Source organism: Mus caroli, unplaced genomic scaffold (assembly GCF_978045245.1).
Source record: "Mus caroli unplaced genomic scaffold, Mus_caroli_1 scaffold_14, whole genome shotgun sequence".
NCBI lineage: Eukaryota > Metazoa > Chordata > Mammalia > Rodentia > Muridae > Mus > Mus caroli.
Genome location: NW_028227269.1, coordinates 46,388,306 through 46,413,626, shown reverse-complemented (window position 1 = coordinate 46,413,626; position 25,321 = coordinate 46,388,306). Strand labels below are relative to the sequence as shown.

General features: G+C 36.0%; 1 pseudogene; it reads right to left on the bottom strand.

The window, feature by feature from the left end:
- Window positions 1–23,842: 23,842 nt before the first annotated feature.
- On the bottom strand, window positions 23,843–24,031 carry LOC110307352 (large ribosomal subunit protein eL39-like; annotated as a pseudogene).
- Window positions 24,032–25,321: the final 1,290 nt, after the last annotated feature.

The following is a 25,321-nucleotide window of genomic DNA, read 5'->3' as shown; positions in this document are numbered from 1 at the left end:
AATATTTTCAAAAGTTATAAGTAAACTTTTTTTCAAGTTAAACTTTCTGATATTCTTGAATATAATCTTATATTTTGTAATTTTGACTAAAACACTTTCAATAATATTTTTATAAATAATTAATTACAATTCATTGTATAGATACATATTTACAGTTATGACTTAATAACTATGCTTCAGTAACATTTTACAAATTTTCTTTCACTATTAAAATAATTGATTCATAGAATAAATCAAAAATTGTAATTTTCAACTGCATATATAATAGAGAATTTTTATTCATGAATAATATTTGAACAAGTGAAAGTACGTAGAACTTGTTACTCTTATTCATAAAATTGCATTCAGTAAATATTTGACAAAGAAAAAAAAGCTTGTGTTGATTCGATCTTAGTAAAAAGAGCATTGGACCCTGAAAATCATTTGAATCATTTATTTAAATAACTGCATTTCTAAAATTCAAATCTGACAGTCTTCTACTGGATTCACAAAGAAACACCGAAAACTTTTCTTGGTCTGCCAAAGAAAGCAACTGTTTTATCACAAAAGTTTAAGGTGTAAGAGGATATAAAACATCTTTCAAGTTACTAGCCTTCAAGAAAAAAACCAAAAACACAGCTTGCAAATGTCTATGAGTAGACACCAGTAACAAAGTGAGCAAATGAACGTTTTTACTCACAGTCATGCTATCTTATTGTTACTTCAGAAAACAGAACTAATAGATCAACATGCTCATGTTGTCACCAATTATATTATTTTCTTCAAAACTTTGAACATGATTTAAAACATCTCATGAATCAATCACAAGTAATATTTTAATTAATAATTTTCCTTTGCTTATAAAATAATAGCTTTGTTGTAGCTTTCTACACACACACACACAAACACACACACACATACCTACACAACATCACTGTACCTTGTGCTTATTTGTTCACTGCCTAAAATCTTGAGGTCCTGAGTTTGATAATTACCATCATAAAATAAAATATAGTATAAAGTGAAATATAACCACTAAAAACATGGAGTTTATAAGTATAATTTCTACTTAGTACTATACATCCAACAACATTATATTTGTTTCAAATGAGTAACAAACAATAAACATGGAAATAAACTAGTTTCTGAATTTTTAAAACAGGAATAGGTAAGTACACAAGCTTAAATTTCAAAAATTTAAAAATATGGTTAGGATATTTTATTTTCTAATTTGTGTTTCCGTGTTTGACTTAATCTGATAAATTAAAGTCTGCCTGAATCATTAGCCACACATATGTCCAGCACACATATGTGAAGCACATAGATCTAGCACAGTAAAGATTTTGTGAGAAATCATAACTTCAAATACCTATTAACAACTAAAGGAATTTTATTAAAATATTTTTAAAAATTTGGTTGTTCTGAATCAGGTTTTTATTTTCTGCAACTTTCATACTTAAGTATTATATTAAGGAACATATTTGAAAGTAAGCTCTATTTATTTATACTCTGAACAATTGAATGTTATTTCCAGAGATCTGTTCTAGAGTCCTCACAAAAGAAATGTACAAGGTCCTAGAGACCAATCAGTTTTACCTGCTAGTAATAAGTTTTATTTTTCAGGACCCTAAAACAACGAAAATGTGTGCTTATATTAATCACTTTAAGTAACCTAATCATATCTAATTTTTCATAAACACCTGGGTTTGTCTTTTTACCTAATTCAATATGAAACAAATGTGCCCAGTAACCAGAGGATGAGTGGATCTAAAGATCTTATGATACCCATCCTTATAATATCTGAGAGTCCTGACTGCAGGGTGAAGGCTATGCGAACACTTAGCTCAACACTCTGAGTTCCATGTTACTAGCTTCAGCTCAGACAGCCTTGTTTCTCAGTGGGCTACAGGTCTATAGTGTTTATGTCACATAACCTTCTCCATCTGGTAACTTGGGGATTTTCTTTTACATTTAAAACCCAGATTATTTTCAGTTTTAAGTTTTTAAAGACGTGAGGCAAAATAATGCTTCATCATGACATTTTCATACAATGTTCTTAGATGCTGTATCTGATGGAGACCTTCAAATTCTTCACTTCTCAGCTACATTCAGGCAGGCCTCACCTAATGAGAAAATCTAAAATACTTTCTCATTTATCATTAATGTTTCCAGTAGCTGAGGTTTTCGTCATAAAATTACACACACACACACACATGCAAATGCATATGTATTATTTACTTTGGTTTATCCTACTATTTAGTTATAAATATATTTGTATATATTGTGCACATGTGACAGCCACCTGGATTTATGATACACCAATTCAATAAGAAAGATGACTTATAGAAAAATAATATATAAGGCAGAAAGATGTGTAAATTATAAATTCAATTCAATGTGGCGATGCTGTACTAGAGAAAATGAATATTGCTATGGAAACATAGAAAGGATTTTATCTAAGCAGCTTGCTGAGCTGGAACTTGAGTGTTTCTAAAGCAGCACCATCATTCCCTCGTTTATCTTTCCCAATTCACTGCATTAACAGTGATGCTCTCAAATTCACATTTGTAGCCATAAACCATCGGATGGATTTTTTTTAAACACTGCTTTTATATTAAGCTAAAAAATGCTGTTTATTACCAAATGAAATTGTATGCTTTATTTAGAGAGAAAACTATATGTAACATGAAATATGATTAAAACTATTTAAAAATTACAACTTTAAATAATTATGATGAACATTACTGCACAATTCTACCCTTGAAAGCATAACAGAACTAATTTTAATTTGGATTTGCTGCTTTTATATCAAAACACTTTGAAAATATAAAGATTCATAACTAATATACATGATAGGGTACTAATATATTTTTACATTATTTTAATTAATAATAAAAACACCTATCAACACTGAGGTTATGGTTATTTAAATTGTTTTCTTCATGCTCTGTATATTTTAAAAAACAATATATAATTTTTATATAAATTTCAACTATTTTCTCATTCACTCATCTATATTTATCAAGCAACTACATGAGCTTTCTTCCTGAGTGGTAAATACAAAAATTAATAAAAGAGAATACCCTTTATTTTAGTGGAGTTAATGTTTTTAGGAAGAGAAGAGACATGCAGACATAGACAAGTAACTAAGATCATGGACTATCAATCCATATAGATATCAAATTCAAGTTCACAGCCTACGGACTTTGGGAATGAGGGGCTGGAGAGATGACTCAGCTGTTAACAGCAATTATTGTTTATGCAGAGGACCTGGGTTTGTCTACCAGAACATAACACTTTACAATTGTTCTTAACTGCTTTTCAAAGGGCTCAGTCTCTCTCTGATGGCACAACACTCATATACATAAAAAAAATAACATACAAATCTTTAAAAAGAGAGAGAGAGAAGAGACAACAACACATACAAACAATACGTTAGTAAGATGATAAAATGTAGAGGAATTTTAATCCGGCAACATGGCTGCTCTGGCAAGAGATCATAGCAAAAGACCTTTTATGTCTGTTTAATGTAGCTGGAATGACTGGAACATGCCACACACTTTTAGTCTGGCTGGAGTACAAACTATTAATCTTTATTATTATTATGAGGATGTTGTTGTTGTTATTGTTGTTCTACTAATTTATTTATTTTTATTGATTATTTTGTTTACTTACATTTCAAATGTTATTTCTTTTCCCAGTTTACCCTCCACAAACTCCTATCGCATCCCCCCTCCCCTTGCTACTATGAGGGTGCTCCCTCCCCCATCTACCCCTCCCACTTCACTGCCCTAGCATTCCCCTACATTGAGGCATGGAGCCTTCACAGGATCAAAGGTGTCCTCATCCACTGATGCCAGAGAAGGCAATCCTCTACTACATATCCAGCTGGAGACATGTGTCCCCTCATCTGTATGCTTTGGTTTGTGGTTTAGTCCTTGGGATCTCTGGGGGGTCTGGTTGGTTGATGATACTGTTGTTCATTGTACAGGGTTACAAACCCCTTCATCTCCTTCAGTCCTTTCCCATTGGAGTCCTGTGCTCACTCTGATCTGTATTGGTTAGGCTCTGGCAGAGTCTCTCAGGAGACAGGTATAAGAGGCTCCTCTTATCAAGCACTTCTTGGCATCAGCAATAGTGTCTGGGTTTGAGTTTGCAAATGGGATGGGTCCCCAGATGGGGCAGTCTCTGGATGGCCTTCCCATTCAGGCTCTGCTCCATTCTTTGTCCATGTATTTCCTTTAGATAGGAGAAAGTCCAGGTTAATATTTTTGAGATGGATGGGTGGCCCCATCCCTCAATCCTGCCTAACCACTGGATCTTATACAATGAAGGTAGAGTTTGCGGAAGCAGCCATGTTTGAAAGTGATGACTGCTTGAGGATCTGAGAAAGTGACAAGTCAGAGAAAGGTTTAAGCAAATGAATCAGAGACAATATACCCCCAAACTCTCACAAAAACAGCACAGGAAGGAGAGGCTACTTAATAGAAGAGCACATGATAGGAAGGAGGTGAGGCAGTTTTACTGGTATAGTTTTACAGAGACAGGTTGTAGGTGAAGACAGAATAAACTGGAGAAAGAAAAGGAGACAGAAGTTTAGAACAGATTGCAGATGTTAGTTTGAGGCCAAGCAGAGCAATTCAGTGAGAAGCTGAGAGAAGTCAATTTGAATCAGTCAACTTGGAGAGGAGTCAGAGAGAACTTGAGTTGAAACAGCCTGCCAGCATTCAGAGGGAACTGGAAGGGGTACATTTATTCTGCAGTAAGTCTCTGAGTCAACGGTTTCATCTGGTAAATAAAAGATATTTTTACACAAAAGTATTATCATTGCTAAGGTAAAGAAAACAATGGGTACTAATGTTATGAAGCTATTCTTAATTTATTGAATTATTGTTATTAGTAACTACTCATTCTTACTTTTCATGTCAATTTACCAACATTCTCCATTGAAAAGCATTTTAATCAAATGAGAGAAATAAAAATAAGAGGCTTATTTTGGAGGAGAAACTTTCAATGTAGAGAAAGCAAGCATCTGGCAATTAGAGTATCTACAATATTGCTAATATTTAGGGGAAAATAAGAGAGCCAGAGTGATCTACACTGACATAGGGAGAAAAAGGTGAGAGTTGAATATGACCAACATATTCCAAGTAACATTATGTGTTTCTCTATGTTTTCTATGAATATTGCACAAATATACATATCAATGAACACATTTATGTAAATGTACACATATGTAGTAACCAATTAATCCTATAAACATTTCTTTTCTCCTAATCTCCATGTAATGTAAGCCATTTCTCTGACAATGACAGAACCCAGGATAAACTGCAAAGGCTTTCCTATCAAACAGGTGTTAATTCTAGCCCTGGTTTTATCACTAGGAACAACTATACAAAATTGCCCTTCTATGACTCAATTTCCTCTCTAGCAGGTTTTATCTTATTGCGTTATCTGTTGTATTATTGGCTTCATCTCTTAGTAAGCACCTACCATTAACCACTTTAATATTCTCATTGATACTATCATCACTGTTTCATCATTACTCACTCAGTATCTCCCATCATCCTCACACAGAAACAGGCTCCAGTTACATAGGGAGAGAGGCAGGTTTTGCAATGAGCTTGTTACTTTCTTGATTATGCCTAATTTGAATTATTTATACAATACAACATCCACATGGTCTATTTATATGACTGTACTATACTTTAATCTCAACTTGAAAATCCTGTAGCACTTGATAGCTTTACTATTAATTTTTCTCTGGTCAGCTGCTAGTATTATTTCAGTTTACAGCTTGCTTTTGTAGTTGCCTTTAACCTTCTTAAAAAAAAAAAAAAAAAGAAAGAAAAGAAAAAACACCACTCTGGAAGAGTTATTATTAAATTGGCTTTTTATATTATAGGCACTCAATCAGTTTTGTTGATTTAATGTTTGACCAAAAGATAATATGTTCCTTTGTTTGAAAACAATGTTCTGACTGGGGTTACTGTGTGAACAAAAGAACAACTTGCAGGATATTTAATTTATGGTGACATTTAAAATGTATACTGGAAAATAAAATGCTACAATTTTGTACATTACTTCTTCATCTGGCCTGATGAGAGAGGTGGTAGGCAAGCTGTTGGCGATGATATAAAGCCTTAAAAAACCTGCTGGAAAAATTGTAGAAAACAAAGTGCAAACCAGGAATGGCATGGCAGGAACATAGGTCTGGTTGCCAGAACTACTGTAAAGTAATCAAAGTCTCCCATTAACCTCAATGAGATCGCTAGCACTTACTCCAGGTGCCTACAAAGCACTAGGCTGGCTGTTGGCATGCCTGAAACCCAGCTGCCACAGTAAGTACACTGCTTTCCTTTGCTGGCTTAACTGTAGGGTTTTCCTGCAGCTTAAATTCCAAGGCAGTATCTACATGAATACTTTATATTGGTATTGACAAAGAGCTTTGAAACTTTCCCAGAACAAAGCTTAAAATTTTCTTTAGCACTTGAAAATTTACTGGTAAAATACAGGCTTAATGATCAATTTGTCCTATTCTTTGGGTTTTATTGAAAAATAATAAAATGTAATGGTTGATAAAATCAAAGTTGAAAGTTTTAGGAATATAAAATTAGTATCAGAATATTCTCAAGAGACATTAAGCATAAAATAGTTTATATAATCCTGAGACTTTGTTTTCAAATATTTTATAATTAAAAATTACAGATTGTATACCATGTATATTTATTTTAGTTGACATACATTTTACAATATTATTTTTGTAAAACTTTGTATTATACAACAAGTGCATTAGTCTCTTATTTAGTTAATATTTAAATGGATGGTAACTTATTTGGTTAATTATTATTATGGGACTAGTTTAAATTAAATAATCCTTAAGTGTAGCCACATTTTAATATCATTTAATATCATTTGGTGATATATATATATATATATATATGAATGAAAGTTTAATAGAGTATTAGAAAAGAACTGCAAGAACTTCTGATTTGTTTTCTCAATGACAAGTGACATATAAACATATTTGTTTTCTTTATGTCATCCTATCTGACAAGTGACTTATAGAATGACTCATGTTAAACCAGCTAGGCATACATTAAGAAACCGACTTCATTCCTATACTGCTGATTGTGACACAGTGGCATATTTATTTAGAAGCATGGAGGGAAACAATAGTTCAGTACCTAGAGTGGAATGTCAGACTTGTTAGTAGTTACTTTAATATGTCATAAAGAACAGATATTACAGATAGTGTCTGGAAGCCAGAGATGATGATACTAGAAACAAATGTGTGTGGTGCAGGTGGTGTACTCTTATGTCCAGTTGCTAGTAACTATTGGCAATTATTGAAAAGATTATATATGCACATATTTTGTGCACATATGTGTTGATGATATGGATATGCTTTTTTTCTTTTTTTTTTCCTTTACTTTATTTGAGACAGGGTCTCCCTGTGAAGCCCTGGTTGGCTTGGAACTCACTATGTAGAGTAGGCTGACTTCAAACTCCCAGAGATTTGCCTGTATGTTTGTATCTTTTGAGTTCTATAATTAAAACATTGTACCACCATGTCTAGCTGTTCATTTCTAAATATAGAATTAAATCCTGTCTGGATATTTGATACTCATGCACCAGGCATTTTGTGTAGCTATTTCTTTTGAATTGAGCCAATCCATCCTGGACAGAAGAGAAGCTCATCTGACCCAAGAAGCTAATGAAAGTTACAAGGCTCAGTGGGAACAGAAAGTTTAAAAACTCATTAGGATGTTCCCACAAATTACAGATGTTGCCAGAACAGTTTAGATTAATTATGCCATTGTAGGGTTCTTCCATGTTCAGAATAATTTTACTACTGTCAATTGTTTTGATCTTCATATAGACTTTGGACTCACAGCCTAGGAAGCTTATAAATATGTTGTAAATCATATTTTTGTGTACTGCTTCCTCTGAAAGAATAAAGAAGTAACATTGGAATTGTATTCTCAACAGATTTTTGTTACTATAAGACGAGGATAACTCACCATTTAACATTTTCTAAATATAAACAAGATGATAACTTTTTTTGATAAGTAAATCTTTTTTAATTTTTTTGATAAGTAAATCTTAGTTTTAGAATTAGGTACTTGAAAACTTATGTTTCCTGGGTTTAAGCAATGTATTATGCAGAGGTGCTTTTAAATAGCTCAGAAACTGAAGGGACATTGTCCCATTCATTTTATAAGACCAGTTACTTGATACCCAAAATGCAAAGAAAGAGAATCACAGAATAATTTCTCTAGTGAACATTGCTGAAAAAACACTTAGTAAAATACTTGTAAACAAAATCCAAGAATACTCCTAAAAATAATCCACCTTGATCAAGTAGGTTTAATTTGAGTGATACAGTGATGATTCGACATAAGAAAGTCAGTCAATATAATCTACCATATAAGCAAAATGAATAACAAAAAACATTAAAGGTGAAAAGAACTTTGAAAAACATCCAACACATCATTATGATAAATTTTCTGGAACAATTAGGCATAAAAAGATATACCTAGTCTTTAAAAAAAGGCATTTAGTGGAGTCCCATAGCCAAGATAAATTCAAATAGAGAGAAATCCAATACAATTCCATTAAACTCAGGAACAAGACAAGGCTGTCTACTCTTTCCATACCTGATAAAGTCATAGTTAGAGCAATAAGACAACAGAAGGATATCAATGGGTTATAAATTAGGAAAAAATAAGTGAAAGAATATTTATTTGCAGATGACATAATAGTATACATAAAAAGATTCTACAATAAGACTCATACAGCTGATAAACACTTTCAGAAAAGTAGATGGATACAAAATTAACTCTGAAAAAAATTTCTTGAGATATCGCTAACCAATACTGTAAGAGGCATGCATGATAAAATTGTCAAGATATTGAATAAAGAATTTGAAGAAGATAGCATGTTCTCCAGTGGAAAGATCTGCCACGATGTGTAGAGCCAATCTTGTAAAAATTGCAATCCCACAAAAAGCAATCTACAGATTGAATGAACTTACCATCAAAATCCCAACACATTTCTTCACAGATCTTGAAATAGCAGTTCTCAACTTTACATAGAAATGCACACAAAACAAAAACAAACAAATGAACAGACCAACAAAACAGGATAGCTAAAACAGCCCTGAACAATAAAATAACTGCTAGAGTTGTCACTTTCCCCAATTTCCATTTATTCTATAAAGTTTTGTTAATTAAACAGCTTTGTATTGGGGAAAGAAATGACACTACAATCAATAGAATCAAATTGAAGACCAAGACATAAATCTGCACACTATGATCATTGTATTTTGGGTAAAGAATCTAGAAATACACATTGGTGAAATAACAGCATCCTAAACAAATTCAAGTCAAGTCAAACTGGATGGCTGCATGTAGAAGAAATCAAATTCATCCACTCTGTGCAAAAAAAAAAATCAAAGGATCAAAGACCCCAACATAAAACCTGATATATTGAACATAATATAAAAGAAAATTGGGAATAATCATAAACTCATTAGCACATAAAAACCTTTCTGAACACATCATCATTAGCACAGAATAAATTGGACCTCAGGAAACTGAGAAGCTTTGCACAGCAAAAGACAATATCATTCCAACCAAATGGAGGTCTGCAAAAAGGGAAAAGATTGTTACCACCTATACATTAGATGGATGACTAACATCCAAGAAGGTAGAGATTAAGCAAAACAAATAACAATCACAAAAATGGGTAAAGTGCTAAACACTGAATTCTAAATAGAGTAAATTCAAGTGTCTGAGAAACAAGTCAATGTTCAACATCCTTAATCATCAGAGAAATGCTAATCAAAGTTCCTTTGAGATTTAATTGTATACTTGTCAGAATGGCTATGATCAACAAAACAAGTGACAGTTCATGCTGGTGAGGTTTTGGGGTAAGAATTTCAATGGCCTATGGAAATTCACACTTACACAGTCACTATGGAATTCAGTGTGTGTCTTCCTATGGATGATGGAAATCAATCTACCTCAAAATATTGCCATACCTCTCTGGAGCAGAGATGCAGTGGTTGCTTTTCCTCCCACAAGGACACTTGTTCAGTTATCTTCATTGTTGCTTAATTCATAATGGTCAGAAATTGTAAACAATGTAAATATCCCTCAATGTAATAATGAATAAGGAAAATGAGGTAAGCTTTATGATTGAGTAATATTCAGCTGTTACAAAAAAGAGAGATCATGAAAATTTTAGAAAATACATGTAATTAGAAAACAGAAAACAAAAAAGAAAACAACAACATCAACAAAAAACTCCTGAGTGAGATATCCCAGACTCAAAGATATGAATATTTACTTATATGTCAATATTAGCTGCAAAACCAATAACATCCAAGCTGCAACCTATAGAACCACAGATAGGAGGTATAGAGTAAGTGACTAAAGGTAACAGATAGGTTTTTCACAAGAAAGGGAAATAGAATATGGGTGGAGGTCGGGAACTGGAATGACAGATTGAGTGAGGATAGGAATGGAGAGAGGTCTTTGTGAGGAAGTACAGGGAGATACAGCTAAAATTAAGGACCATTTTAGCGATAGAATAAAAACACAGTAAAAGTATAAAAATATAGAAACTGATTAAAGATAATCTGAACAATATTGTCAAACAACGGAGGAGATATGATCCTTTCTCTTTTTTTTTCTCATTTTTTATTGGTTGTTTTATTTATTTACCTTTCAAATGTTATCCTCCTTCCCAGTTTTCTCTCCACAAGTCCCCTCTCCCTCCTCCCTTCTCTCTTCCTCTATGAGGGTACTCCCCCACCTGCCCACCCACTTCTGCCTCAGCACTCTAGCATTCCCCTATCCTGGATCATCATACCTCCACAGGACCACGGGGCTTCCCTCTAAGTGATGCCAGATAAGGCAATTCCCTGCTACATATCCAGCTGTTGCCATGGGTCTCCCACTATGAACTCTTTGGTTGGTAGCTTAAATGGATATTTTTTTTAGTGACCAAGCAAAGCTTTTGTTCATGGGATCAGGGATCAGGTTACATCTAATTTAGTTGTTGGCCAAAGGAATCACTCAGTTAACCCCAGCCTATTAACAAGAATATGGACAGTTTCATTATGGAAGACAATGCCTACACAGTTCATTAAAAATGTAGATGTAGTGTCAGTGCCTAAATAGAGCCTTCACTAAGTCCCAAGGTATTTGATACAGAAAGGTACTCTCTATGCTTTTAAATGAAAATTATAGACACTAATCCAGTCACAACCCCTTTATTTACAATGATATCATGACTACAAGATAATCCAGGGCGATGGGATAGAGAATTGAAACAATAACTGCATTGACCAATTCTATGAGATAGAACCTAATCTTGACCTGCTGTGCTCAATCAAGAGCCTGAGAGTAGATATCCTATGTACTTAGGGTAAAACCTAATACTACTAGACTATTAATAATGTAGTGATAAAACAACTCCTAATGATACCTTGCTATACTCACAGAGCAGAGCCTTGTCCAGAGAGAGGCTTCCTTCTCCAGCACATGGAAAGAAACATATAGACCCACAGCCACACATTACACATAGTGTGAGACCTTGGAACACTCAGCCCTAAATGGTATGTCTCCTTCAAATGCCTCCTCTTTGTTCCTCAGGAACCCAGGGGAAGAAAAGGAAAAAAAGATGTAAGAGACTGAGGAGATAGAGGACACCAATTAAACAAACCCCTCTAAATTAACATGAGCAAAGCTCTTATTATCTCACAGCAACTAAGGCAGCATACACAAAGCCTGCATTGATATGCACCAATTCAATGAATGGATGAATAAATGAAAATATAGTCCTTAATGAAAAGGTTAACAATAAACTATCACTTATACCTGGCACTAGAGGGAAAACCACTTTTCTCCAATAGAGGGAGTCTGGGTACATAAATCACTCTAGTAGTTGACTGATATAGATTTGGAATCCTCAGCTTCTGTTATTTTGTTCTTTGGTTTGGTTTTTGTGTGTGTGTGTGTGTGTGTGTGTGTTTATTTAGTTATTTGATGTTTTTTGTTGTTTTATTTCTTTTTGATGTGCTTTTATTTTGTTTTCTTGGATCTTGGAGGTTTTGTTTTTGTATTGCTTTTTTCTTTCATTTTTGTGAAATAACTTAAAATTTAATGGGTAAGGGGCAGAGGATCTGGTGAGAGCTGGGAGATAAGAAGAATATGATCAAAATTTATTTGAATTTTAAAGTTGTCTTAAATAATAAAAGATATATTGATAAAATGCAAAAATGCATAAGTTAATTAATATTTAAAATATATTTACAGAAAAAAATGTTTGCTATATACTGGCTTAGTAATCTGTGTTATTATAAATATAAATCTGACTGAGAATAATAGTGGGTCAGAGTGATAAGAAATCTGCAATACTGAATGCTAGAAGGAATACGGAATGAAACAAAATAAAATTATAAATGCTATTGAAGGGAAACACAGCTGAAATTGGGGTGGGGGTGGCATTCATTGGAGGTTGTGTAGAAACCTAGAGCAGAGGGAACATCCTGGAATCTAAGAGGGTGATTCTAATGAGGATTCCTTGTAATGAAGGGTATGGAGTTGAACTGATCATCTTTTGTAGTTACATGAGTTTTCCAGTGATATAACTTCATTTGGTTGAGTTGTTGGCCAACCAAATCCCTTGTATATCTTTAAACAACCCAAGCCAATGCTAATATAAAGGATGCCCTCTGAAAACTGACAATATAATCCCATTACCAAGGGCAATATTCACATAGCTCATTGAATATAGAGAAATTGATCAAGTGCCAGCATGTAGCCTTCACCCCGATGTCTTTTTGGTGTGAGAAGTTCCTCTGCAGGCTACAGAAAGACAAACCTTGACACAACCACAACATTTGACCTACAGTCTGTGAAACCCAACCACAAAACTTTAAGCTATTATCTACCCTGCCTGCTGAGGCAATGGTCTGCTGAAGCAATGGTGGCTTAAAACTTATGGGAGTAGCCAACCAGTATCTGCTTTATCTTTTGGCCTATGGCACAACAGGGAGCCAATGTTCTACACTTCCTGGATGGTCAGGAACTGACTGAATAATGCAGGCACTTAAGGTAGCACCAAACAAGAGTGGCTACAAAAAAACCATAAAAACCAATGAAATGATTCTGCCTTATTTAGGTTTTCAAATACTGTGAAGACAAAAAGTGACCATGGTAACTCTCATAAAGAATAAACAAATTCATTGGGGTTGGCTTAAGATTTCAGAAGTTAGTCCATTATCCTTATGGTGACAAAGCGTGGCAACATACAGCCAGTCTTGGTTCTTTAGAAGGCAAGTGTTTATATCTTGATCCACAGGCAGCAGAAACATACTTTGCTACATGGTGCACTACAAGGAACATTCCATGAGCATTTCCAAAGCCTCTGTCCACTATGACATACTTCTTCTGACAGGTCACACCTATTCCATGGAGACCACATCTCTCAATATTGATACTCCCTATGGACCAATCGTTCAAACACATGAATCTATGAGGGCCAAACCTATTCAAACCACCACAAATTTTAATGATATTTTTATAACTGTGGATTGTCTAGTTATTGTCAGAGAGGTTTCCTCTGGTAGCATATGGGAGTGAGTACAGAGACCTAAGCTAGACATTTTGCGGAGAGAGAGTCTAAATTGTTAGTTTCTGTCTGATTCCTCCACTAAGAGCTTAAGAAATCCCACTGAAGAGACAGAAGAAGGAATATAGAAGTCAGAGGGAATTGAAAGCACCAGGGGTACTTGGCCCATGGAAACAACTGAGCAGGGACTCAAATAAGCTCACAAAAACTGAAGCAGCATCACAAGGCTTGCATGCATGTATACCAGGTTATCTGCTCTGCTCTTTGGACACGTTTTCTCCTATTGAGCTGCATTTTCCAACCTTGATATGAGGCCTTTGTCCTTGAATTATTGTATCTTGCTTTGTCTGTTTGTGTGTCATCTTGTGTAGAGCTGTTGTGTTATCAAGAGGAAATGAAGGGGGAAATGGATCTGGGAAAGCTAAGATGTGAGGGGAACCTGAGAAGAGAAGAGGAAGGAAAATCTGATGAGGATATGGTGTATGAGAGAAGAGTCTATTTTAATGAAAAAGAAAGAAAAATTTAAAAGAGAAAATTTTCTTAAATAATAAAAAATACAATAAGAAAATTGCAAAAACATCGTAAATAAACAACTCAATTAATATTTAAAATATATTGCCAGAAGAAAAAAATGTTAGCTACATACTGTTTTAGTGTATGTGTGTTATTACAAATACAAATCTGACTGAGACTGAAAATGAGTCAGACAGAATGGAAACCTACAATACTGGATGAAGGAAGGAATATGGAAACTAAAATGGAACAAAATTATATGTTCTCTTGATGTATGCAGAAACTGTAAAGGAGAATGCAAGGGTGATCAGAATTCTAGAGGTCTTCTAACAGGGAAATGCATTCTAAATGCAACAAAGAAACATCTAGGAAATAACTTTGTAAAAGTTGAGAGCAAAGCATATTTTGGAAATTGAGCGTCAAGGAACACAAGACATGTTTACAGTTTCATTCATTTAGAAATGAACTGCATGCAAATGTGTACGACTTATAGAATGTCTCCATATAAAGAGAGGAACCCATGAAGTTTTTCTAGAATTCCACTACCTCCAAAAAAATGGATATCTACTCAAAACTCTCAAACACTAATAATTTGAAGAAAATAAATAATGTATTAGATGAGATTTTCAAGATGGTTTAATTTTTTTCAAAAAAAATAAAAATAAATTTACATGTAGAAATGCTGAGGATTTTCCAGGGGTAAAAAATGGCAGAAAGAAAAACATAGAAGTAAGTGACGTGATCTCTATAGAAGAGAGGATGAATTTAGTGGAAGAAGAAAATAGTGCCCATTACAATAGCTTAATAGTCACATTTAACAGATTGATAGTTCAAACTCCCTAGATGCTTAAACAGAACAATGTTCAGGATGAGATAAGTTATTCTTGCATTTCAGATTGTGTGAATACCTGGACTTGCTAAGTTAAAAAGTCCTTGGGAAAGTGGAAGAAGGTTCAGGGACAAGCAATAAATAATAGCCTGGAAAAGAATATCTTGAAGGAGAGATTAAGGGAATCAATATTATTTAAAGTAGGAAATAGGCTGGGGAAATAAGTTTGTTATTAATTAAATGAATGTTTATTATATAGAAGGTGCTAATCCATACCCTGAAGTCACAAAGGGCAGAACAAGAATGAGGCACTCTGAAATGGTCAGAAAAGCTAAGAGAAAGGACCTCTATCAGAGCTGTCAGACTTCAAGATGGAATGAGCTTAATTTCAACCTGTATAGATCTTCCCTATTCACTTGAAACTCATTTGTCTGGGAACTTTGTGTGTGTTACAGCTTAAAAAGAAGAGAAGAAAGAAGCACTGGAAAATTCTATAAACGTTAACCTCATTTTCAGTCATTGTATATTGTGAAAAATGTATATGTGTGTGTGTGTGTGTGTGTGTGTGTGTGTGTGTGTGTGTTTTACTGATTATTTTCATGGTGTATTGCAAAGATGGGCTGCCTATGTCCTAGCTTAATATAGCAACCTTAAGAAAGATAAACTCTGTGAAACTATTCAATGCATTTGTTTAAGTAATTTATCATGTTTACTAATTCAACATCCTGAGATTGCTTTCGACTAATTGCATTTTTGTTTCTTGATTTATCATCTCCTTCTTTGCAGTATACTTATGTTTATTCTTTTAGAAATGAGTTAGTTCCATTGAATATTCTTTCATATGGTAATAAATATAATATTTTCTCCCAAAAGGATTTTATTTACTTAGAAAAATAGGCTATTCTCTGAACACCTGCACACTTAATTCTTTTAGAGTTAAATTATAGAAGAATTCCAATCCAGTGATTTTTGAGGCTGTGCTAACAAAGATAAATGGAAGGGGGGATTTCAATAAAATTTTGCAAACAGTTGTGTTAGAGCTTGTCAAATATGCTCTTCATAGGAGTTACAGTGCCTTTCATTTGTGTGTCAGTGTTACAAAATAACTAATTCAGAACACTGACTTTTGTGTTCATCCTGCAGGGAAGAGGATGAACATAAAATCTCAGGACAGGTAGAAACATTTAACTATTTCTGTGATCATGTTATTTTTTTCATTACAAAATGTCTCATTGTCCTTTTATAAATTAGTGTACATTTTAAGAAGGATTTTGTATTATTAACGAACAATTCTGCACAATTACAGCACAAATGCAGATGAGTGAAAGCCACAAAATCTCCTTCTATGTTTGTAAAAATGTAAGCATGAGGAATGAATTATTAAACACACAAGTTAGTAAAGTGACAGAATTATATTGTATCTTGGAGTCCTTATTTCAAGTATTTGTGTTTTGATTCTGTAAAAATTAAGTTTAAGTTCACATAAAGAAGAATGCTTTAAAATATATGCCAAAAAAGTAAACTAAAAGGAAGTAACCTGGCATTTCTAATGGGAAACACATGATGCACTTTTCGAATTAGGGCCAGATGAATCTCTACTCGATGCAATGTTGTCTATAGTGGATATCAAGACTAATCAGTAAAACTTCATGCCTCTGGTAAGGTTTGAGTGAGTGGACATGAATCACTCACACCAGAACAAATGAATCTGGGTTCATTTAGAAAATAAAATATTTGCCATTTTAGAATATTTGAAAATTTAGTATGAAGATCTATGGTTTAAATTTTGCCATTTTCATGTATTTGAGCATTTAGTCTGAAGACCCATGAGTTAAAAATATTGACAATATTTATGTGATTGATTGAATTTTATCATATTTTGTCACAGAAGGCATTGAATTTTCTTCAGCATATACTTCTATTTAGAATGGAACATAATTCCCAAAATCCTTGAGGGTATCACATTCTCTTCTTCATCTGCCTTCACTTAAAATGGAACATAATAAAATGAAATTTGAAATCAGTTCTATGTTGCAAATGTTCACAAGAATTTTGAAATGTCCCTGGAAATATTGCCTACATTGCTAATCAGACCATGCAATATATTTTACCAGGATTCTTCTAGAACTAGATCATTCATTATCCATGACACACAACACTAAAAGCAATAAAAAAAAATTGTCAAAACACTTTCATATCTATAGTCTGTCTCTTGTGGCACAACTAATTCTAAGATTTCTCTACATTTAGATAAATATTTTATTATTAAAATAAGTTTTCTTCAGAGTATTTCTATACTATCATTCTTTCTATACCAAAGTCAGTGCTGTCCATATATGGTTGGCTGAAGAGAAGGCCCAGTTGCTGAGGGTGCTTGTTATTCTTGCAGAGGATCCAGCTTAATTCACAGTAACTGCATAGGTGGAACAACATTATGAACTAACCAGTACCCCGGAGCTCTTGACTCTAGCTGCATATGCATCAAAAGATGGCCTAGTCAGCCATCACTGGAAAGAGAGGCCCATTGGACATGCAAACTTTATATGCCCCAGTACAGGGGAATGCCAGGGCCAAAAAAATGGGAATGGGTGGGTAGGAAAGTGGAGGGGGGGAGGGTATGGGGGACTTTTGGGATAGCATTGGAAATGTAATTGAGGAAAATACGTAATAAAAAATATTAAAAAAAAAAGAGTTCACAGCAATCTATTACTCCATTTTCGGGGTTTCTGATATCTTCTTTCACAAGCAGCAGGATGGGGCAAATGATCTATATGCATAAAGGACAGTAATTTAAAAAAAATACATGCCCATATTATCATTATCCATAAAGAAAGGTCAACATAGACTATACTGTATTTATCTACCAGAATTGGGAATATCTGTTCATTATTTTGTATACTTTTGTAAAACTTTTTTGTATTAATTATTTTATTTATTTACATCCCAAATGCTGCATCCCTTCCTAGTTCCTGGCTGCAGAGATCTTTCCCCATCTCCCTTTCCTTTTACCTCTGAGACTGTGACTGCCCTGGGCATTGTCCCAACCTAGGACATCAAGTCTCTACAGGACTGGACATATCCTCTCCCATTGACACCAGACAATTCAGCCCTCTTCTACATACGTGCTTGGACCTAGGACCATCCCATGTATGCTCGTTGGTTGGTGGCTGTCCTGGCTGTTTTTGTGTGTCAACTTGATACAGGCTGGAGTAATCACAGAAAAGAGCTTCAGATGATAAGAATTTCAAGTCTCTGAAGAAAGAAATTAAAGAAGATCTCAGAAGATGGAAAGATCTCCCATGCTTATGGATTCACAGGATCAACATAGTAAAAATGACTATCTTGCCAAAAGCAATCTACAGATTCAATGCAATTCCCATCAAAATTCCAACTCAATTCTTCAACAAATTAGAAAGGGCAATTTGCAAATTCATCTGGAATAACAAAAAACCTAGGATAGCAAAAACTCTTCTCAGTAATAAAAAGAACCTCTGGTTGAATCACCATGCCTGACCTCAAGCAGTACTACAGAGCAATTGTGATAAAAACTGCATGGTACTGGCACAACTACAGACAGGTAGATCAATGGAATAGAACTGAAGACTCAGAAATGATCCCACACACCTATGGTCACTTGATCTTTGACAAAGGAGCTAAAGCCATCCAGTGGAAAAAAGACAGCATTTTCAACAAATGGTGCTGATACAACTGGCTGTTATCATGTAGTAAAATGAGAATTGATCCATTCTTATCACCTTGTACTAAAGTAAAGTCTAAGTAGATCAAAGAACTCCACATAAAACCAGAGACAATGAAGCTTATAGAGGAGAAAGTGGAGAAAAGCATTGAAGATATGGGCACAGGGGGGAAATTCCTGAACAGAACAGCAATGTCCTTTGCTATAAGATCAAGAATTGACAAGTGGACCTCATAAAATTGCAAAGCAATTGCATTGCTTCTGTAAGGCAAAAGACACTCTCAGTAAGACAAAAAGGCCATCAACCGATTGGGAAAGGATCTTTACCAATCCTAAATCAGATAGGGAACTAATATCCAATATATATGAAGAAATCAAGAAGATGGATTCCAGAAAAACAAATAACCCTATTTAAAAATGGGGTACAGAGCTAAACAAAGAATTCTCAACTGAGGAATACCAAACGGCTCAGAAATACCAGAAAAAATGTTCAACATCCTTAATCATCAGGGAAATGCAAATCAATACATCCCTGAGATTCCACCTGATACCAATCAGAATGACTAATATCAAAAATTCAGGTGACAGAAGATGCTAGCGAAGATGTGAAGAAAGAGGGACACTCCTCCATTTTTGTTGGGATTGTAAGCAGGTACAACCACTCTGGAAGTCAGTCTGGCAGTTCCTCAGAAAAGTAGACATAGGACTACCAGAAGATCCAGCAATACCTCTCCTGGGCATATACCCAGAAGATGTTCCAACTTGTAATAAGAAGACATGCTCTATTATGTTTATAGCAGCCTTATTTATAATAGCCAGAAGCTGGAAAGAACCCAGATGTCCCTCAACAGAGGAATGGATACAGAAAATGTGGTACGTTTACACAATAGAGTATTACTCAGCAATTGAAAACAATGAATTTATGAAATTCCTAGGCAAATGGGTGCATGTGACAGATATCATCCTGAGTGAGGTAACCCAATCACAAAAGAACATGATATGCACTCACTGATAAGTGTATATTAACCTAGAAACTTAGAATATCCGAGATACAACTTGCAAAACACATAGAAGGAAGACAAAAGTGTGGATACTTTGCTCCTTCTTAGAATGGGGAACAAAATACCCATGGAATGAGTTACAGAGACAATGTTCGGAGCTGAGACAGAAGGAAAGACCATCCAGAGACTGCCCAACCCGGGAATCCATCACATATACAACCACCAAACCCAGACAGTATTGCATATGCCAGCAAGATTTTGCTGACAGGACCCTGATATAGCTCACTCTTCTGAGGCTATGCCAGTGCCTGGAAAATACAGAAGTGGATGCTCACTAGAATCTATTTGATGTAATACAGGGCCCCTAATGATGGAGTGAGAGAAAGTAACCAAGGAGCTAAAGGGGTCTGCAACCCTATAGGAGGAACAACAATATGAACTAACAAGTACCCCCAGAGCTGAATCTCTAGTTGCATATGTAGCAGAGGATGGCCTAGTTCGCCATTAATGGGAGAAGAGGCCTTTGGTCTTGCAAAGATTATATGCCCCAGTACAGGGGAATCCAGGACCAGGAAGTAGGAGTGGATAGTGTGGGGACCAGGGTTGGGGAGGATATAGGGGGCTTTGTGGATAGCATTTGAAATGTAAATGAAGAAAATATCTAATAAAAATGCCTTAAAAAAAGAAATCAATTCAGATTGGTAATATATCTATGATAAAAAATATGTTTTAATGTGTCACAAGACTGTATGTATGTGTATATATACATTCATACATTTTTGTATGGGTTGTCCCAATCTTCCTGAAATACAAATATTAAACTGGCAAAAAAAAAAAAAAGCAGAGAAAAGAAAAGAAAAGAGCTTCATTTGGGAAAGTACCTCCATGAGATCCAGCTGTGGGGCATTTTCTCAGATGGTGATCATGTGGGGAGGCCTATTGTGAGTGGTACCATCTCTGTGATGGTAGTCTTGGGTTCTTTAAGAAAGCAAGCTGAAGCCAGGCATGGTGGCACACACCTTTAATTCCAGCACTTGGGAGGCAGAGGCAGGTGAATTTCTGAGTTCAAGGCCAGCCTGGTCTACAAAGTGAGTTCCAAGACAGCCAGGGCTATACTGAGAAACCCTGTCAAGACCCCCCCCCAAAAAAAAAAAACACCAAAAAAACAAGAAAGATAGACAGAAAGACAGACAGAAAGAAAGAAAGAAAGAAAGAAAGAAAGAAAGAAAGAAAGAAAGAAAGAAAGAAAGACAAACAGACAGACAGAAAGACAGAAAGAAAGCTGAGCAAGCCATGGGAAGCAAGCCAGTAACATCCTCCCAAGGGCTCTGCATCAGCTCCTGCTTCCTAACCTGCTTGAGTTCCACTCCCGACTTCTTTTGGTGATCAAAAGAATTTTGGGAAGTGTAAGCTGAATGAACCCTTTTCTCCCCAACTTGTTTCTTAGTCATGATGTTTTGTGCAGGAATAGAAACCCCGGCTAATACAAATTGGTACCAGCATAGTGGAGTATTTCTGTGACAACCTTACCATGTTTTTGGGAGGACTGTGGAAGAACTTTGGAACTTTAGGCTAGAAGATTCATTCATTAAGAGCTCTGTGGGATGTTCTGTAGGAGCTTGGAAGATAATGTTGAGAACAGTGCAGAAGACAGATGCCTGGCTTGTGAAATTTCAGAGGGAAAATGAAAGACTCTTATTAGTGCCATTGCTATTTTGATTGTGAAGATTATATGGTTTTGGTTAGGTGGGGCTAAAGAATCGGCTGTGACTGACATGATACCAGAACTACTAAAGCAAAAACTTTGCATTACTGGTACTATTGATTCCAGGTAGCTAGAGCTAAGAAATTAGCAGTGATTAAGAGGAGACCAGCATAGTTGAGGTGAATTCTCCTGGGAAGTGTTTTCTAAGAGCACACAGATGCTGTGTTCTAGAGATAGCCAAGGTTGTACCTCATGCTGTTGCTGGACTTGGTAATGTGTAAGAGTCACTCAGGTGGTGCTGATTTGAAGGAATGAAGGGGTTATGAAGAGCAGCTGAGGCTGGGCACTGTGAGAGGCTGCAGAATGACATTAGTAAAGGTTCAGCCTCAGTTGCATTTAGTGGCTCAGGACTGAAGGAGTCATGAAAAGGAACTGAGGCTTGGCACCATGAAGAGAGTCTATGAGAGGAGATTGGTGAAGCCTAGTTACAGCAGAAGACAGCAATGTTTTGGAGATGCCAGTATGATATGATGACCACCAAGAAGAGCATAAGCAGTGGAGTACAGACAGCTGGAGCCTAGAGAACAAGGTGTGGGCTACAAAAGACAGGGCTGGAGAAGTGACCTAAGCTCTTAGAGGTGCCCAGAAGATTGTGAGTTGGATCCCATACATTGGACAGTTGGAGTTGGATTTTGTTTTTGATTATGACTATGCCATGACAGTTTTCCCTCTTGAAGGAAGAAAGTATTTTAGTGGAGCCCACAGGTAAGAGATTTTGAATTTTTAAAAGACTGAGAAATTTAAAATATATTATATATTTTAAAAGGATTGAACTTTTAATATGTAAAGACTGTGAGACTTTTAAAGTTATTCAGATCTTGGGGGTGAATAAGAAAGTAAGGGTTGAGGCATAATGATGTGTTTTTGTGTCAGGTTGACATGGGGCCAATTGTACTGGCTGGTTTTGTGTGTCAACTTGACACAGGCTGGAGTTATTACAGAGAAAGGAGCTTCAGCTGGGGAAGCATCTCTATGAGATCCAACTGTGTGGTATTTTTTCACTTAGTGATGAAGTTGGGAGGGCCCACTGTGGGTGTTGCAATCCCTGTACTGGTAGTGTTGGGTTCTATAGGAAATCAGAAGTTACAGAGACAAAGTGTGGAACAGCGACTGAAGGAATGACCATCTAGGGAAGGCCCCTCCTATGAATCCATCCCATTTGCAACCACCGAACCCAGGCATTGTTATGGATGCCAACAAAGACTTGCTGACAGAAGCCTGATATAGCTTTCTCCTGTGAGACTCTACCAGTGTCTGACAAATACAGAAGTGGATACTCACAGACTTCCATTGGATGAAGCACAGGGTCTCCAAAGAAGGAGCTAGAGAAAGGACCCAAGGAGTTGAAGGGGTTTGCAGCCCCATAGGAGAAACAAAATATGAACTACAGTAACCACAGAGCTCCCTGGGACTAAACCACCAATCAAAGAAAGCAGATGGTGGGACTCATGGATCTAGCTGCATATGTAGCAGAGGATGGTCTAGTCGTTCATCAATGGGAGGAGAGGCCCTTGGTCCTGTGAAGGTTCTGTGTCCCAGTATACAGGAATGCCAGGTTCAGAAAGTGGAAATGGGTGGTTTGGGAAGCAGGGGGAGCAGGATGGGATAGGGGGCTTTTAGAGGGGAAACCAGGAAAAGGAATAACATTTGAAATGTAAGTAAAGAAAATATCTAATAAAAAATGAGAGAGAGAGAGAAGGAAAGAAAGAAAGCCAGAAAGGAATGGAAAGGAAAGGAAAGTAAAGGAAAGGAAACGAAAGGAAAGGAATGGAATGGAAAGCAAAGGAAAGCAAAGCTGCAAGCCAGAGGAAGCAAGCCGGAAAGTAACATCCCTCCATGGTCTCTGCATAGCTCCTGCTTCCTAACCTGCTTGATTTCCAGTCCTGACTTTCTTTGGTTCTCAACAGCACTGTGCAAAGTGTAAGCTGAATAAACCCTTCCCCCATCAACTTGTTTCTTGGTCATGATGTTTATGTAGGAATAGAAACCCTGACTAAGAAAGTGGCTTAGTCTCAGGCAGCTTCCAGTGTTCCTGGTTAGTTGACACTGTTGGGCTTCCTATGGGGTTGCCATCTCCTTAAGTTCTTTCAGTCCTTCACCTAACTCTTTATAGAGCTTCTGGACCTCAGGCCAATAGTTGGCTGTGAGTACCTGCATATGTCTCAGTAAGCTGCTATTAGAGACTCTCAGAGGACAGCCATGCTCTATTCCTGTCTTCAAGCACAGCAAGGCATCAGTCATAGTGTAAGGGTTTGTTGCTTGACAATGGGACAGATCTCAAGTTTTGCCTGGCACTGGTCAGCTATTTCTTCAGTCTCTGTTCTGGTGTACAGATATAAATGCATACAAAGTATCCACATACATTAAATAAATAAATAAATATTTGAAAAATGTTAAACTTTCTCTGTTCATTGTTATGACCTCAATTTCACACATATCCTCAGTCTCCCCAGACCCAAATACACTCTCCTCCAGTGTCTCCTCCTAGAGTTATATATGATTTTGTAATTTGTTTTTATCTGAATCCATTGAGGCATAGGATTATTTTGCTTTTGTTACTTAGCCAGGAATTGCTTGATTCTGAAAGTCTTATGAAAAGACATTGAGAAAAACTGAATCAGGGTTACAGTGCATGATGGCATAGAAAAGGAGAAGCAAAAGGTGTTTCTTGCTACATATTGAGTGGGATATTATATTTTAGAAAATATAATCTCATAATTTTATAAATCTTATAAAAATTCACCCCTAGTACATGTCTGAGGGAAACATGAAATGATGTAGTTTGCTCATGGTTATTTTTATGGATCAGAACATGATTAAGTTCACAATATCCTTTCATCAAAGGGTAGCTTCTGCATAAGGCACTTCAGTGTCATGTGAACAGCAGCAAGTTTAGTTAGCATTACAATTGCTGTGATGAAGCACTATGTCCAAAAGCAACCTGAGATAAGGTGTCTTTCACTCAAAAGTCCATATAGTAGTTCATCTTCAAAAACAGTGAGTTCAGACAAAGCAGGAGCCTAGAGCCAGGAGCTGATATAGAGGTGATAGAGGTATGTGGATTATTTGCTTTCTCATCAAGGCTTGCTCATCCTGCTTTCTCATAGAACCCAGAACCACACCACCTATAATCCACTGACACATCCCATAAATCACTTACTAAGATGATGCCCTAAAGGCTTGCCTGTAGTCTCACTTATGGAGGCATTTAATTATTTGAGTTTCCCTCCTCTCAAAAACTTTATATTGTATCAAGTTGACATAAAAGTTATTCAGCACATTAAGACACAATAATTGGAGGAAATCACATAGAATTATTGTATGGAACCTTGGGCACAAACTCCATAGCCAGCCCCATAACATCCAGAGGCAGCTCCACTCCCAGGTGCTCTAACATGCCCAGGATCACAGAGTCACAGGAGTTTGATCACACAGGATCACAGGTTCCTAAAGGCAGCTTGGCTCCCAGGAGCTCAGACACAGCCAGGACCTCAGGATTCCAGGATCCCAGAATCACGGGATAACAGAGACAGCTTGAATCTGAGGAATTCTGATACAACCAGGATCACAGTAAGGACAGGCTCTGATCAGACACAGCCAGGGTAGGTAGCACAAGAGATAACTAGATGGTGGGAGGCAAGTATAAGAACATAAACAACAGAAACCAAGGTTACTTGGCATCATCAGAATCCAGTTTTCTCACCATAGCAAGTCCTGGATACTCAAACACACTGGAAAAGCAAGATTCAGATCAAAAATCACTTCTCAAGATGATATTAGAGGACATTAAGAAGGGCATAAATAGCACAGGTAAACTGCTAGAAGTCCTTAAAGATGAAACACAAAAATCCCTTAAAGAGTTATAGGAAAACACAATCAAACAGGTGAAGGAA